Here is an 18,831-nt window from a genome sequence, read left to right on the forward strand (position 1 = left end):
TTGCAAATAAGAGTTTGTGCGTCATCAAACCACATTGGGAGCCAGTTCGGATTTTTACACAAGACAAGATTTAAGAGTATTAAAAAGACAAATTTAAAATAAAAGAAAATGCAGCATACAAATTGAAGCCCCAGTAATGTGAAAAGAAGAGGCTACAGCTTAAGAAAGTAAGTGTTTACGGTGGAGAGCATGCAAGAGGGTGCCTACAGCAAGAGAAAAAGAAACATCATTCTGGATGGAGACAATGTCGGCAAGGGAAAGAACAGCCTATGGAAGAATGAGCTGCACATAGAAACAACATAGGCATAAACGAGAATAATTGCATGCAACAAAACCATTTGTCACCAATGAAGATCGTGCAAGGAAAAAGGGACCAAGGGGGGAATAAAAGAAAGTATCAATTGAGTCATAGCAAAACCGCTGTTTGAAGTAGGTAAAAATTCACATAACAACATGGCAAGCTAGAGCCATGCAACATTTTTGGAAGAAAGACACGACATCACAAAGCCACATTGAGGAGATTACGCATTAAGAAGCACGGAAGAAGTAGCGTACTTGGAATCTGACAAAAGTGACTACCCTAGGAGAGATATAAAGCATGTAAGGAAGTAGTTGTATGACACTAGGGGGAAAATGTATAGATATGTTGTCCGTTAGCAAACTTGGAAATACTTGCAGTTTTGAAATGCAAAAACTAAAGTATCTGAAGTAAAGATTTTGAGTACACAAGACGTATAAAGTGAGGGAGGAAGAAGCAGCGCCAAACAGTAGCTACCCTAACTGAATTCATTAATGTCATAGTTAGCCGATTACATGAAACACAAAAATAGTTACTCATGGATTCAGGAACACAAACATAGAAACAAAGTTGGAGAAAACAATTGGAGATATTTGACATCACCTGCACCATCAAGCAATTATTTTTCCATGGATAAAGACAAAAGAGTGTTTCCACTAGGGGTTAAGATTGCAAGAAAGATATATACAAAATTACAAATACAAGAAATAAGAAGAAAAGGCCAAAGGCGCAAATGCAAACTCAAAAAAGATGAAGTCACACCATATAATATTACATTTGAAGGTTTAAATGGCATCAAATGAAGGACATGCTCGTAAGAGACTAGAGAATGATCTTATTAAGGAAAGTCTCAGATGTGCCCAAGTGCACTAGGCGTACAAATGCATGTATTTTGCATCCAAGATTTTCAAGGGGCCTTGACAACTATGATAGAAATCTTTGATAGACATAGCTACAAGTGCAGCTTTGGTTATCTTGGGCACGACATCACCATTACTCTCATTGCAGACAAGTTTACTAGAGCTTTTGGCATTCCAGGGAGTATAAGCAAAAAGATTGACGAAACGTAAAAAAAGATGACTAAGTAAGAGATAGAGAGAAGTCTTTTGTTGCAACAGATGAGTGAAGATGTCTAATGGACGTCATCAAGAGCAAACTCACAGGCTCTAGCCGAGCCTCAAACATTGCACTACCTCAAATTGTCCTAATGAATGGCATCAAGAACAACATTGTGTACGACTGGGCCCCCTACTTGCTAAGAGGATGTACAAATTCATGACACTGCCACACAACATTTTACGTGTCGCATTATGCCGCTAGGTTCTTTCTCAAGGCCACTTGCATGCAAATACCTCTCAAAAAATTGGAGGTGAAGTCATAGGGTTGTGTGGAGCCTATGCACCCGCCTATTCTATATTTACAACACTTAGACATGGGTAGTGTGTAGTCGGGACAGAAGAGGAAGTGCCAAGTTGCAATATCAGAGTTCAAGTTTGATGAGGACGATGATGACAGTGGTCGAGTAGAATCAAGTGACACTTCAGTAGCCAGCAAAGATAGCTTTCAAATGGTAGGCCGAAATAGTCATATGGATGAGGGAAAAACAGTAGAGTCAGAGGTAGGAGTCACAATGGACATACCCACACCCTCGGGTGGTGGTATAGCAACAGTCCATTTTGCTCTGCCACTTCTCTCTAAAGTGGCTCCGTTGACTCTGCCTACATCATTTGGTGTGGTGATGGTAGTAGTTCTTGCGCCAGACTTTCAATATTTGAGAGCCCCTGTTGTCAAATCACCTTCGACATGAATGCGACAGTGGTTGCCACTCCACTAACACAACCAAAGAGTTAGTAGTTGTAGCAAAGTTAATGCCCAAAATAGAAGCACCTATAGAGTTGGCCATAAAAGTGGTTGAATGACCAATAGTAGATATAGTGATGGGCAGGGATAGAATAGTGGATGCCCTAGAGATGCCTGGAGAGGTAGTAGGTTTAGAAATTTCGGAGGAGGCCACCATGGATTCTTGTCTTACATAGTTTCATCTTACACCTATGGTACCCATTAGAAATCCCCTTGCTACACCATATCATAGGCAATAGGAGATTCTCAAGATTGATGATCTCGATGTAGTATGTAGCCCATGGCGTTGGATTTTACTTAGATGGAGGACGTCATCATACGAGGTGTGGAGGATGTTCCTATGGAGGATACCACTGTATGCGGCAAGGAGGCCGACAAAAAAGTACCACAACCACAACCACTATAGTAGTTGGTACCTAATACTAGGGATAAGGTAGGTGTCATCAAGCAATTTTTGAGGGAGATGGCGGCTAGTGCACAGCAGATTGCAATCTCTATAGAGGTGCAAGCCCTCAAGATGGTGGATGAGGTGGTGACACACTTGCTAGAGTTTTCTACATGGAGGTGCACTCAAGAGTTTGAGCAGTGTTTTGTGAGCAGGGGATGGCCTACCATAGAGACATTAGAGATGTTGGAGAGATGAAAAGTCCAAGAGCTAGTTAGGGAGAGTCGAACCCATACTTTACTTTGGTAGGTGGAGCAAGGCTTTAAACAGGTGTATTATGAGCTATGGAGGGCTAAGCATCTAAGGGAAAGGGTTGAGGCTAAGCAGGTGGCTTCCATAAGAGCTTGAGAGGAGCTTGCCGCTCGGCGACAACTGGTCAAGGAAGAGTTGGCATAGAAGAAGGATGAGTTAATACGACAGCAAGATTAGATGGTGGCTCTTGAGGCACAACACAGGGTTGCAGTGACTTCTTTGTAGGAGCAACACTGAGAGTAGGTAGAACTATGTAGATTTGGCTTATGACAGCCCTAGAGGAGGTAGATAAGAAGAGTAAGGAGATTTTGGAGGCCACTTTCATGGTAAAGACCCAAGGATGTTCGAGAGCGGAAAATGCTTACGGAGAGAGATTTGCGCCATAGGACAGAGAAGCTTCATGAGTTGTGAGCTTGACTAGCATCCTCTACACCACCACCACCACCCTTCTCATCAGAAACACTCTCTTAGCCCCCATCTCAATCTTGATTTCTGTGTATATTTGTTTAGTCTTGTCATTATCCCCAATTTGTTGTGTGTCGTCTCGAGAGAACTTTCTTTTTTTTTGGGGGGAAGGATGATGTTGTCGGTAAACTTAAGTGTTATCATGAGAAGATTTTCTAAAGCTTGATTGTGACACAATTTTTAAAGCTTTTCTGATGCTTAAAAAATTGTGACACAATCAAGCTCCAGAAAATCTTCTCATGATATTACTAATGGACTGTGGAAATCAAATGACATTAAACTTAAGTGTTGTTAGTACTTATTGCTTAATTCAAAGAGTATGTGGTTGGGAATGGTTGCGACAATTGGTGCTCACGTTCATTCGATAAATATCGTTATAGTTGGCTTTGTCGAGTCGTTGTTGAATACTTTGTTGTAATACATTGTAAGCATTTGTTGGAATTAATAAAGAAGCAATTGTGAGTTCTCTAATATACTGTGTTTTGCTACTGTTACTAAATTTCTACACATGCTGAAATTCAATTCTGACTGCAAAGTTTCATACAATTACACAAGCATTTTACATCTTGTTTCAATTCATGCATATTGAGAACATATTTCATTCAAAGTAAAAAGAATAGCATAAATGTTCTTTGTGTTACACATCAAGATATACAACTGCTATTTCCAAAGTTGTAATGAAATGAAAAGCTGAATGTACATGTTTTCTCACACAAGTTGTCAAATTAGATTTCATTGCAAAGAATGATCCTATCCTATTCCAGTGAAAGTACATAAAGAAATGAAATAAAATAGCACTAGTATCATTAGGAGCCAGTCATTGCCTAGTTATGACTAGCTGTTGAATGCTTGCATTTCGGTTCGATTGTTGCTCCAGCTCTATGAAATCCAAAATCCTGTGAGAGAAGAATAAGTTAGATCATTTCGATCCAAGCAATGCAAGCTCACCTCCCCTCAAATGCAAAAGCATTTCATTCATGTTATACTTGCCTAGAATAAGAAAAGGTATCAGTAATGAAGAAACAGAAGAAATGCAATGCACAAAGAAGTTATATGCAATTAAACAAGTTGTCATGTCCCCTTTCTAGCGACATAACTTTAACAGGGAATTTGCCTATCATCGACTCTCGTAGGCAAATGATTATGGGAAGAGGGTCATTTTTGTCTCCCGATGATTACATTTTGCTCTCGCAGAATAATAATTCAGTAAGTGGGGCCTACTCGTTCTAATATTAAATTAAGGTTGTACTCTAACTTTATAAAGTTATTTATTTAATTTTATAAAGTTTAATAATTAAAGTACATCATAAAAGATGATTCCGGAAAACTTCCAGTAACTTCTCAGCGAAGTGAATAAATAGAGGACATAAGGCTCCCATTTGGACAAGCGGTTTTGTGGATTCGACTTCTATCTCAGTTGGAGCAATTTGTAGTCATTTGGTCTGCGAATTCTCGAGTTATCTTTGGGAACGAAAACTCCCATTGATAAGCAATTTTGAGGGTGTGGAATATGACCCGAATTATTGCAATATTGGGAGTGATATCGCAGTCACTTCACCTGGGCAGAAATCTGGGGCCTAAGGCCGTTCTAAAAACTCAGTTCAGTGGAACTGTTATCAGTAAAAATTGTTGAAGCAAGGAGTTCGGGTTTACTAGGAAACCCCTCATAGCAATTCATAACAGTTGAGGCACCTTAGTTTTGTTGCTGGAGTAATTATGAGCGTTAATATTCTCTGAAGGGGGAAAATGCAAAATCACATGAAGACAGGCCGCAGGTATTAAGGAGGTAACAAAGATTGAAAGTGGTTTTACAAAGGAAATTCGCGTGGTCTATTTTTGGTCGCGGGATCGCCATTAATAACGACAGAAGACATTCCCTAAACTGATCCAAATCACCGAGGATTAACAAATCACACATCCATTTCTCCGGAGTGCTTTCGTATGAGGAATAAATAAATCGCAAATCACAGTCAGCGGACTCAGGGCGGATCAACAGAATAAAGGTGAAGTACTAATCGCACCCAGAAGAATTCGATCAGGGGTTGAGAGTCACATAACGGGGCGAAACGGCAGTGTTAGCAGTCGGGATCAACTGTCACCATCACCATTTGAAAGAAGAAAATCGCAGACATAGTCATCATTGGGAACGATTGCGCACAGACCCGAAAAATGGGTTATAAGGTTGACGGCGGCATCATTTCTTCCTGATTAAAGGCAGATTCTGATCGAATTTGACAATCTCCTGCTGATGGCAAACTCAGGGTTTTTTTTGGGATCTATTCTTCTGTTTGGGCTCTGATATTCGATTATTGAACTATTAATGAATATTTTGAGAATTTGATGACAATAAGAATTCTTTCTTAAATATTATTAATATTACCTATTTACATTCATATCACTTTGTGCTTTTCGCTGAGATAATACAAACTGAAGATTACAAGATAAGTGTTTGACGAATTGTTCCAATCCAGTATTGTTTTTTTTGGTGACCCATTAGTGAGGGTTATCTCAGTGGTATCAGAGTAGTAGTCCTGCCATCCTGTCGGGTAGAAATATTTTATGCAACCATATTCCAAGTACTATATTCGCAGGAGAACAATACTTAAGGACAGAGATATGGGTGAAAGACAATCACAGAGTCCACCCAGATTTCCCAGAATCGATGATGATGAAACCAGAGAGTTTTACAGAATCATGACTATCGGACAGCAAGAAATAGCCCAATCACTACAGGCTTTGACTACCATAATGAAAAGAGTTGTTCAGCCCAGGATTCAGGAACAAGGAAGAGGCACATCTGATCATGATAATAGAAGTGTGGCAGGATCACAGGGTGCTCCTAGACGCAGATCATGGACAGCAAATAGGCCTACTCGTCCCACTTTCCTAAGGGAAGAGGCTCAGGAGATGGGAGAAGATGATGAACCGGATGATTTCCAGGATGATCTTAGGGCTGCTATTGCAGAATGGCAGGCATTACCACCGCATGTGCGTGAACTATTGAACTTTGATCGCTATTTAAACCAAAGAAGAGAACATATGAGGAGCAGCCGCCAGAATAGGAGGCCTAGAGAAGGATATGATAGTGAGTTACAGCGAGCTGTTAGCAAACTCACTTTACCATTTTTCGATGGTAGTGGTCAGATGACAGCACAAGCTTGGATTCATAAGTTGGACACCTTCCTAGCTTTAAGGCCTATGTCTGAAATAGATGCCATCAGGTATGCCACCTTGCATCTGGAAGGCGCAGCTCATGATTGGTGGTCACATGGAATGGTTACTTTGCAGCACAATCACGTAACATCGTACCAGGACTTTGTGGATAGATTGGTTGAACGTTTTGATAAGAAGGATCCAGAAATTTATTTTCGTGACCTTGCACAGTTAAGACAGTCTGGCAATTTAGAGGTTTATATTAGTGAATTTCAAAGGTTGTCAGTCATGGTACAAGATGTATCAGAAAGGAGGTTAGTTATCTTATTTACAGAAGGATTGTCTGAACCTCTCAAGGGATGGATTAAGGCATTTGATCCACCAACACTGCAAGAAGCCATGAGGAAAGCACGGAGTATGGAGCTTACAGCACCTTCTAGCAGGTTCACTTCCAGGAGTACTACCTCTTTCAGAGACAATAGGAAGTTTGATAAGAATAAAGGGAAGAGCATTGAAACCAAAGGAAAATTTACTACACCCCTGGATGCAGAAGCATTAAACGACTTGCGCAGGAAGAAATTATGCTTCTATTGCAAAGGTCCATATAACAGGGATCATGATTGTCCTTTGAGGCCTAAAGGAAAAGCCAATAGGGTTATGTGGGCATATTACGAAGGATCAGATTCCGACAGTGCAGCAAAAGAGGATGAACACAGTGCTCGTGGTTCAGAGTCTGAGGAAGAAACAGGAAATTCAGAACAAAAAGAAGAACCTGAATTGCATTTACAGCAAGGGCGTTTGTCTAGCATTCAGCAGGAAGGATCTTTTAGATTACGTGGTGTTCTAGCAGGACAGAAGGTGATCACATTGGTTGATACAGGAGCTACACACAATTTCATCGATGCACGATTGGTCGAGCGCCGTGGTATTAAGACAGAAGAATTTGAAGATCTTCGAGTACAGGTTGTTGATGGTTACACTCTTAAGTGTAATAGGATGGTTAAAGACATGCCGTTACGCCTGAACAATTATGAGTTCAAGGCAGATTACCATGTGGTCAATATGGGCGACTTGGATATCGTTTTGGGAATGACATGGTTACGTTTATTAGGTGAGGTCACTTTTCGACTCCAGGACATGGAGATCAAGTTTGAAGTGGATGGGAAATAGCATGTGTTGAGAGCTATCCGGAATAGTGACATCCGAACAATTTCTCTCAGACGATTAGAAAGATTGGTCAAACATGAGGAAATTGAATGGGCAGCCATGTGTACTCACATGCCTACACAGGAGGAACAACAAAAGACAGAATATCATCCTGACATACGAACATTGAGGGAAAAATATAGTAAGGTATTTAGTGATATTCCACCTGGTACACCACCTGATAGAGGGATTGAGCACAACATCGAATTAGAAGGAGCTGCTAAACCAGTTATGATCACTCCATACAGACATCCAAAAAGGCTCAAAGATGAAATAGAGAAAACCATCAAGGAGCTTCTGGCGATGGGACACATCAGACCTAGTAAGTCTCCTTTTGCTTCTTCAGTAGTCTTGGTTAAGAAGAAAGATGGTTCGTTGCGGATGTGTATAGATTACAGGATGCTGAATAAAAAAACCATTAAGAATAGATATCCTATTCCACGGATTGATGAGCTAATAGATGAACTACATGGGGCATGCTACTTTAGTAAGATTGATTTGAGATCAGGTTACCACCAAATTAGAGTCAAAGAACAGGACATTGAGAAGACTGCATTCAGATGTCACTGTGGGCATTTTGAGTTTGTAGTAATGCCATTCGGATTGACCAATGCACCCGCTACTTTCCAGTCCACCATGAACAAGGTTTTCCATCATCAGCTGAGAAAGTTTGTATTAGTTTTCTTTGATGATATCTTGGTATACAGCCGAACATGGCATGAGCATATGGAGCATTTAGAGACAGTACTGAAAACCTTGCAAGCAGAGTCTTTGTATGCAAAAGAGTCTAAATGTGATTTAGGCATGATCGAATTATTATACTTGGGACATATTATCAGTAAAGAAGGAGTACGGATGGACCCTGATAAGATTCGTGCTATTATGGAGTGGCCTACTCCTGAGAACCTGACACAGCTGAGAGGGTTCCTTGGTTTATGTGGCTTCTACCGCAGATTTGTTTGCGGATATTCGCGACATGTGGCTCCTATGACAGATTTTCTTAAAAAAGGAGCTTTCGTTTGGACAGCAAAGGCACAGGCCTGTTTTGACAGATTTAAGGAGATCATGACTTCATGTCCGGTACTAGCATTGCTTGATTTCTCGAAGCCATTTGAACTCCAGTGTGATGCTTCAGGAGATGGTATTGAGGCTGTTTTGATGCAGGATAAACACCCAATTGCATATGAAAGCAGAAAACTCCGTGGGCCAGAGAAAACATTCAGCATTTACAACAAGGAGATGTTAGCTATCAAGCATGCATTAGCTAAGTTCAGGCAGTACTTAGTGGGTGGCAAGTTTTGCATAAAAACTGACCACAACAGTTTAAGACATTTCCTTGGGCAGAGGGATCTCAATGATAGGCAGCAGAAATGGGTCAGTAAGTTACAGGCATATGACTTTGATATATCTTATGTTAAGGGCACGCAGAATGTGGTAGCGGATGCCTTGTCACGCAGACCACATCTTAGTTCGATGATTGAGATCTCTGAGGACTAGAAGCATTTGATTATTGCAGAATATGCTAGAGACTCATGGGCATCTGGGATAGTTGACGGGACAGTTGTTGATACCAGGTATACACTTGTGGATGAGTTGATTGTTTACAAGAACAAGATATTTTTAGTCCCAGGATCGAAGGTGAAGCAGTTTATTATGCGAGCTCTTCATGATTCACCTATAGCTAGTCACCCCGGATACTTTAAAACATATAGACAGGTGCGAGAACGGTTTACATGGAAGGGACTCAAGAAGGATGTTTTGCAGTATGTTCGTGAGTGTTCTGTTTGTCAACAAAATAAACAGGAGCACACCTTTCCAGCGGGACTCCTACAGCCACTCCCCATTCCGCGTCAGAAGTGGGAATGCATATCCATGGATTTCATTATCGGGTTGCCCAAGGCTCAAGGTTGAGATTGCATCTATGTAGTGGTAGATAGACTAACGAAATATGCTCATTTCTTTCCCATCACCACCACTTATACTGCAGTACAGGTAGCCGAGGTATTCTTCAGAGAGGTTTTCAGGTTACATGGGATACCCCGTAGTGTTGTCAGTGACAGGGATAGTAGATTCTTGAGTCATTTTTGGCGAGAGGTGTTCCGATTATGTGGCACTGAGCTTACACCTAGTACCAGTTATCATCCGCAAACCGATGGACAGACAGAGATAGTAAACAAATGGGTGGAAGGCTACTTGAGGAATTACGCGGCTGATCAGCAGAAGGCTTGGGTAAGATGGATTTATTAGTGTGAGTATTGCTATAACAAAACTTTCCACATGTCTATCCAGATGATACCTTTCTGAGCATTATATGGCTATGATACACCGAGTTTCATCGACTTGTTAATGGGTGATGTTCGGGTTCCACGTGTCGGGGATTTGATGCAAGAAAGTAGAGACATTATTAGCTCTCTACGGGATAACATAGCTCGGGCTCAGAATCAGTATAAGCAATATGCAGATCAAAAGAGGACGGAGAGGAGCTTTGTGGTAGGTGACATGGTTTACTTAATGCTTCAGCCATTTCGATAATCTACTCTCAAAAAGAGTGGGTCAGAGAAGCTTAAGCTTAGGTATTATGGACCTTTCAGGATCATCAGGCGAATAGGGGAATTGGCTTATGAGCTTGAGCTTCCAGCAGATAGCAAAGTATATAATGTGTTTCATGTATCACGCCTCAAAAAGGCATTGGGACAGAATGTGATACCTTCTGCAGTATTACCACCCTTGGATGATGAAGGGAAATTGATCCTAGTGCCGGAATTCATTTTAGAAAGCAGAGAAAAACAGCTCCGCAGAAGGGTAATCAGAGAATATTTGGTTAAATGGAAGGATCTACCAGTCGAAGATGCTACTTGAGAAAATGAAACAATTTTGCAGCATCCAGCTTTGAGATTGCTTGAGGGCAAGCAATTTCAGGAAGGGCGGACTGTCATGTCCCCTTTCTAGCGACATTACTTTAACAAGGAATTTGCCTATCATCGACTCTCGTACGCAAATGATTATGGGAAGAGGGTCATTTTTGTCTCCCGATGATTACATTTTGCTCTCGCAGAATAATAATTCAGTAAGTGGGGCCTACTCGTTCTAATATTAAATTAAGGTTGTACTCTAACTTTATAAAGTTATTTATTTAATTTTATAAAGTTTAATAATTAAAGTACATCATAAAAGATGATTCCGAAAAACTTCCAGTAACTTCTCAGCGAAGTGAATAAATAGAGGACATAAGGCTCCCATTTGGACAAGCGGTTTTGAGGATTCGACTTCTATCTCAGTTGGAGCAATTTGTAGTCATTTGGTTTGCAAATTCTCGAGTTATCTTTGGGAACGAAAACTCCCATTGATAAGCAATTTTGAGGGTGTGGAATATCACCCGAATTATTGCAATATTGGGAGTGATATCGCAGTCACTTCACCTGGGCAGAAATCTAGGGCCTAAGGCCGTTCTAAAAACTCAGTTCAGTGGAACTATTATGAGTAAAAATTGTTGAAGCAAGGAGTTCGGGTTTACTAGGAAACCCCTCATAGCAATTCATAACAGTTGAGGCACCTTAGTTTTGTTGCTGGAGTAATTATGAGCGTTAATATTCTCTGAAGGGGGAAAACGCAATATCACATGAAGACAGGCCGCAGGTATTAAGGAGGTAACAAAGATTGAAAGTGGTTTTACAAAGGAAATTCGCGTGGTCTATTTTTGGTCGCGGGATCACCATTAATAACGACAGAAGACATTCCCTAACTGCTCCAAATCACCGAGGATTAACAAATCACACATCCATTTCTCCGGAGTGCTTTCGTATGAGGAATAAATAAATCGCAAATCACAGTCAGCGGACTCAGGGTGGATCAACAGAATAAAGGTGAAGTACCAATCGCACCCAGAAGAATTCGATCAGGGGTTGAGAGTCACATAACGGGGCGAAACGGCAGTGTTAGCAGTCGGGATCAACTGTCACCATCACCATTTGAAAGAAGAAAATCGTGGACATAGTCATCATTGGGAACGGTTGTGCACAGACCCGAAAAATAGGTTATAAGGTTGACGGCGGCATCATTTCTTCCTGATTAAAGGCAGATTCTGATCGAATTTGACAATCTCCTGCTGACGGAAAACTCAGGTTTTTTTTTGGGATCTATTCTTCCGTTTGGGCTCTGATATTCGATTATTGAACTGTTAATGAATATTTTGAGAATTTGATGACAATAAGAATTCTTTCTTAAATATTATTAATATTACCTATTTACATTCATATCACTTTGTGCTTTTCGCTGAGATAATACAAACTGAAGATTACAAGATAAGTGTTTGACGAATTGTTCCAATCCAGTATTGTTTTTTTTGGTGACCCATTAGTGAGGGTTATCTCACAAGTAAGGTCAGAGCAACAATTAAGTCACAGCTTCATATTTAATATCAGAAAGGGAAAAAAACAGAATATATTAATCACTCTGTGCTACAGGACAAGTTTTATAACAGCCTCATGAATGAAAAAGAAAGAGCAGATTGTGATGATACTTCTGCAACTGGTGTACAAATTTGGAGTTCACATGATGACTCAGGCAGCAAACAAGTTTTTGTAACCTGTATAAACAGCTGGTTTATTTCAGATATTAATCATAAACATGCACAATAAGGGAGCTACTGATATCATAATTTGCAGCTTTCATCAGACGTGTGAAATCGTAAAAGAACTTTCAGTGGCGAAGTAAATCAGCAAGTTACAAAGGAGTGTCTTCATCTCAGCATGACGGTTTTTCTATCCTTTACCAAAAGGTGCTCTTGAAATAACAGAAGAATAATATAGGGGTTTTACACATTTGGAGAAGGTAGATAACAACAAGGAAGAAAGAAGATTCCATATATGGTCTCAGCCAAAAATGTTGAACAAATGAAGGAATATGAACCAGTAATAAGTAATTGCAGCAGTCATAGATATCACAACAAGTGTGGCCTACAACAGACCTTCATACAATCTGGAAACAATTAAACTCAACCATGGCAAACCGTATACTTACAGAAATTCATGCTATGAGAAGGAAAAGGCACGAGACTGCCTTATTCACAGCAAAAGCTCAAACAACACTTTGCCCAGATAAGAAGATCTCAGCAAATCTGATATTGTTTAAGAAACCCAGAAAATGACAAGTGAATCATTTGGAGGATGCAGAAAACATGGAAGAAAGCTCCAGATTCGCCAAGTTAAGAGAGAAAAGGCTTGAAATTCTAACCAGTCAACCCAAGCATAGAAGCCAAGTGCAGGAGACAGAGATAACATAATGGCAGCATATAAGAACCAAGATGAAGTTCACAGCCATAGCAGGAAAGGGAAAAACATCACAGAAAGCCCCAGCTTCTCACACTTCATTATCTCAGGTAAGGCAGTTGTTTACCGTACAGGTAAAGAAGTCAACACATACAGACAATAATAGCAGAATAGCAGAATTATATTCGCAATAGTAGATGAATGATGATTTACAATGATCCCAGACGGGATATAAATACTACTGCCGAACCTTCCCGAAGGAGTCCGTCGGCCACAATTATTCTATCCGTTACAAACTATTTACCGCCGGACCGTCGGGGCTACAGAAACATCGCCGGACCATCGGCTACAGAAAACAAAATACCGCCGGAACCATCCAGTCGGCTAACAGCAGCAAGGAGGAAATTCTAGGAGCTGAAAATCAAAGATCAGGTAGACACTCCCACAAGAAATTTCTATTTCCCAAAATACCGCCGGAACCATCCAGTCGGCTAACAGCAGCAAGGAGGAAATTCTAGGAGCCGAAAATCAAAGATCAGGTAGACACTCCCACAAGAAATTTCTATTTTTCTATTTCTATTTCTATTTTTCTAAAACGCGAAAAACCATTCTAGAAGGTTACGGTTGTAGCATAAGCAAGAGAATGTAAAAAGGGAAATAGCATAAGAAGCATTACCTGTGCATCAATGATAGAAGACCCAACAAAAGCACAAAGAGAGCCTTCCGAAATGGCAGCCAAAAAAACTCTCAGTTCCGTGGTGCTTTCTAGACACAGATTTTCAGATTGCATGCACTAATCTGACTCCAAGTACTAGTTGGCACTCCAAGATAGATGGACAAACTAAAATTGTGAACTAGTGGTGGAGGGCTACTTGAGGAACTACATAGGAGTGGAGCAAAAAACATGAATCTGTTGTCTACATCTTGGAGAAAATTGCTACAACATCACCTATCACATGTTAATGGGAAGTTACTCTTCAAGGCACTCTATGACTATGAGGCTACTTATTTATGCACATTAAGAGACAATTGAGCACCTAAAAACAGAGTCAAGATATAGTTTGGTCCCTCAAGGATAATATATAGCATGCCCATTATTAGTAGAAGATGTATGCAGGCCAGCATTGGTTTTGAGTCAAAAGACTTGGTCTATCTGTGTTTGCAACCCTACAAGCAATCTTCTTAGAAGAAAAGTAGACTGGAAAAGCTTAAGCCTCACTTATATGGACCCTACAAGGTGATTTAGCAGATTGGAGAGGTAGCATATGAGTTGGAGTTTCTAGAGGACAGTGTAATGTCCCCATTTTTGACCAATCTATGCAGTTGATTGAGTTAGCCCATCATAGTGACCCTCGTGAGCTGACAGGGTGTTTTGAAGGTCTCAATTCATTACTTACTATTTTTAGTAAGTCTATTATGGGTAGTTGCTATTTTTAGCAGTGCAGTGAATGGCTTGGCAGTTGATCATCACCTACGGTTGATTAGGTTAATAATTACATGAGCTCTTATTTATTTATTCATTGATTTGCATTATTATAATAATGTAAACATTATTATAATAATGACTTAAAGAGATATTTCTAAAAATCAAGTTGGAAAGTTTCTAGTGTTGAGTTCTTTTGGGAAGTGGAATTGTATGGAAACTTTTGCCAACGAAAAGCTTATAAATGAGAGCTATTTTCATCAGGAAAAAGCATGCTTGATTATATATTTCATTTTGTGCCTTTGTGGCTTCTTCCTGGGTTCTGAACTGTATGCCCTTGCTGATGTATAAGGGTTTGGAAATTCTTTTGCAATTTAGTTGCTGAGGTATAGCTAAGTTTGCCCAACTTCTCTACTGTTCATCACCATATCTGAGAAGTGTTTTCATTCCACTGCTAAAGTATAGTGGATCTAATATTTGTTGTATTCTTCTACTGTGTTCACTGTGGCTAAGGAGACGAACATCCTGGAGGTTAATTAAATGTTGTTGTTTGGCAATTAAGGAGGGATCAAACTGGTTATTGTGATAGCTGAAAGCATAGTTTAAAAACTCGGTGTTATATCGCCAAAGCAATTTCCAGCGGCCGAGTATATGGTAGCAAGATATCGGCACCGGTAGATGACAAAAATCCGCAACAAGAAATACGGAATAAATTGCGAGTTAAACCAAAAAATCATCGAAAAACTTGTTGAAAAGTAGTGTTGACTGATCGTCGGGATTTTAGGTCATAAAAATTTAGGTTTACAATATTTTATATATTCACTCCCAATGGCGTTTGATATTCACTCGGCGACAAATGATTTGGGCAATTTCAACAACAGCATTTGATATTCACTCAGCGACAAACGAACGACCTCCTCCAGTTGACTGCAAGTGTAAACGACCTCCTCCAGCCTTTCTGCAATTGCATTTGACCTTTGGTTTGGAACTCAAACTTATTCAACTTTATACTAAGTTTGTCTAGAGTGATTTCAAGTCTTTTCTGCAGCGATTTTTGTGATTTTCCTTGGTTGCAAACTTCACTCTTCGCAAATCGCAGGTATGTGAGATATTTTTTTATTTTTTTAAAAATTAATATATATTGTTAATCATTTGTGTATAAAACTTTAAACTTTACCTTATTTTGTAATACTAATTAAAATACTTTTTTTTGTTTAAAATTTAACTAATCAATAAAAATTTCAAATACATAAATAGTGATCGATTGTAATATTGAATTTTAATTTCTTAATTTTCTGTAATACTATTAGTATTTTTTATATATATATTATATTATTTATAATGTAAACAGCAATACTATTAGTATTATATATATATATATATATATATATATATATATATATATATATATATATAATTTATAATGTAATACTAATTAGTAAATTACTATTAGTATTAGTAATTTAGTATGATTCCAGTTTTAAATAGAGTTGGATAGTTTTAAATTTAATATCAGCAAATAACAGTATAACAAAATTAGAAAGAACTATTAATGTTAATATAAATGTCCCTTAATCATCAGCAAGGTAAATAAAAGTTGGATAGTTTTAAACTTTTAATATTAGTAAATAACAGTAGGATACTCATTCTATTTTATTTTGCTTATAGACTAATTCCAGTTTATTTTAAACCCGAACAGTTGGATAGTAGATCTCACCCTCCTTTTGATAAAAGTTGGATTACAAATCATTAAATTTTATATATTCATATTGTTGCAAATTATGCTTGATATCAATCTTATTTAATATTTGATTGTTCATTCTTATACTTGCAGAGTGCAGACTTCAAGTGTCAGTGACATACCTATAGAAATAGGATGACTGGTGATGGCAAAGCTAAGGATCCTTTTTGGAAACATGGGATCCCAGGGGCAATCAATGGACACGTCGAATGTATCCATTGCTATAAGCATATGACTTCAGGGATAAGCCGATTGAAATACCATCTTGCAAAGCTTCCATGCAATGATATTACACCGTGTGATGTATGTTCGAAAGAGGTTACAGGAGAGGCTTTGATAAGCCTACAAAAATATGCACACAAGGTAAGGCAAAAAAAAAGAGGACATTCGAGGCCATGGCAGCCCCAATGGGGACTTTTAGTTCTACAGGATCAGAAACAGGTGGAGAGGGTTCTTCTATTGGGCCTCGGATACGAGGATTGGGAAGTACAAGTGGGTCTCTAGCAGGCTTTTGGGTTCCACATAACACTCTTGGTGCTCAACCCAGCTTGCTAGGCACTACATGGAACAAAGAGATGCATGAGAAGACAAAGGTGGCAATTACAAGATTTTGGATCCGCAATGATATTCCCTTCAATGTTTTATGTAGTCCATATTGGGATCAAGTGGTAACTTCCATTTCTTTTTCTGGTAAGGGGTTCAAGCCCCCAACTGCCTATGAGGTGAGTGGGCCATTGTTACAAGACGAGGTAAGAAATATTCATTAGCTTGTGAAAGAGCAAAGAAGAATTTGAGAACAGAAAGGTTGCACTATTATATCTTATGGGTGGACAAATGGTAGGAACAGGATGCTCATCAACTTTATAGTTGCTTCAGGTGGGCAGTTGGTATTTCTAAAATCAGTTGATGCCTCTAATCAAGTAAAAAATGCAGAAAAATTGTGTAACATGTTGGATGAGGTAGTAATAGAAGTGGGAGTGGCTAATGTCATCCAGATTGTGACTGACAATGCAGCTGCATATGTGGCTGCCAGTAGACTTCTCATGGAGAGACATCCCACATTATTTTGGAGCCCTTGTGCTGCCCATTGTCTTGACTTGCTTCTTGAGGATCTAGGGAAACTAAGTTGGATGGAGAAGGTGGTTGAAGATAGAAGGAATATTTCTAAGTACATCTACAATCATACATGGATCTTGAGTCTTATGAGAGAGCACAGTAATGGTAAAGATCTTGTATGGGCAGGGGTCACAAGCTTTGCTACCAATTTTCTAAACTTGCAAAGTATATCTGAGACACTGCTAGACCTCAAGCGCATGTTTCTTGATAAGAAATGGTTAGAGAGTCCTTATGCCAGGAAACTTGAAGTAGACAAGATTGTGAGGATTGTGTTTGATGGTAGCTTTGAAAAGCTAATGGAAGAGACCCTCAAAGTAAGTTTTCAAGTATTCATTGATGATTTAGTATTCAATTTTGAAATATTGTCCTTGGCTGATTTTTGTATTTTTTATTATGTCTAGGTATCAGAACCGTTGGTGAAGGTTCTACGAATTGTGGATTGGGATAAAAATACCATGGGGTCTCTATATGAGGCCATGGATAGTGCAAAAGAGGCCATTCAGCACTTATATAGGTCAAATGAGACCAAATATAGACCCATATGGAACATCATTGATCGTAGGTGGAACCGACAACTCCACCAACACATTCCATGCAGTTGCCTACTTCTTGAACCCCAAGTACTATTATTCCAACACTTTTAAAGCAGATGTAGAGGTTCAAATTGGCTTGGACACATGTATTCGAAGATTGGTTGCTGATACGGACCTCCAAGACGTCATACTTGATGAGTTACAAAGCTATAAGAGGGAAGAGGGACCATTGTTTTCTTCTCCTGATTACAAACATTGGAGATACACCTTGCAGCCAAGCAAAAAAGAACGTGTTTAGTTATCTAATATCATACCATTTATTTTGCTCATGAAGTTAAATCATAAATGGTTTTTTTAATCCTTGTAGATTTGTGGTGGGAAGATTATGGTGCCACAACACCTAATCTTCAAAAGCTTGCCATCCGAATTTTATCATAGCCTTGTAGTGCTTATTGCTGCGAGAGAAATTGGAGTACTTTTCAAAACATACACACAAAGAAACGTAATAGGTTGACTCAAAAGCGCCTGAATGACTTGGTTTATGTGAAGTACAACCTTCTCTTGCACGAGAAGAAGGTGAAAGGGCAAGCTTCATATGAAGCACTAGACTTGGATGACATTGATCCATATTCAGCTGATTGGATTGCTCCTCCTGATGGTGAGCATGCGGATGTTGGTGAACCTTTTATTGACAGATGAGCAGCTCGCTAAGTTTGAGAGAGAAGCAGATGAGTGGGATGCAAATGTGGCAGCACGTGAGGAGGAACATGAGCTCGGTCATCCATCAGAGGCTTCTGTGGAGCATGAGGCACCTATTGCGACCCCTGTTGAGGATGTTGCCACGGCAACTACTTCAACACCACGCACCCAACAACAACGATCTCTTTTGAATTTTACTCGTCGATGCAATTTATGATTGCTACTTTCAATTTTCATTAATACCAAAACATGAACTTAATATGTTTTCAAAAGTAGTAGTTTCATAGAGTTTGACTTCTATGTATCGTACTTATTTATATTCAAATGTTTTACTTGGTTTTTGGTATATGATTCTAGTAGTATGTTAATCTAC

General features: G+C 39.3%; 1 protein-coding gene across 15 annotated transcripts in view; it reads right to left on the reverse strand.

The window, feature by feature from the left end:
• LOC149564583 (uncharacterized) overlaps positions 1 to 18,831 on the reverse strand; it is a 292,402-nt gene that overhangs the window by 246,186 nt on the left and 27,385 nt on the right. For 8 of the 15 annotated variants that reach the window (XR_016361859.1, XM_089818133.1, XM_089818126.1 and 5 more), the window contains one exon: positions 4,145 to 4,216. The exons of the other annotated variants lie outside the window; for them this stretch is intronic. The gene's annotated coding sequence lies outside the window, so the exon portion shown is untranslated. The remainder of the gene's footprint in view (positions 1 to 4,144; positions 4,217 to 18,831) is intronic. 15 annotated transcript variants of the gene reach the window in all.

This window comes from Cupressus sempervirens, chromosome 3 (genome assembly GCF_028749045.1).
Source record: "Cupressus sempervirens isolate cs-2001-9-10 chromosome 3, ASM2874904v1, whole genome shotgun sequence".
Taxonomy (NCBI): domain Eukaryota; kingdom Viridiplantae; phylum Streptophyta; class Pinopsida; order Cupressales; family Cupressaceae; genus Cupressus; species Cupressus sempervirens.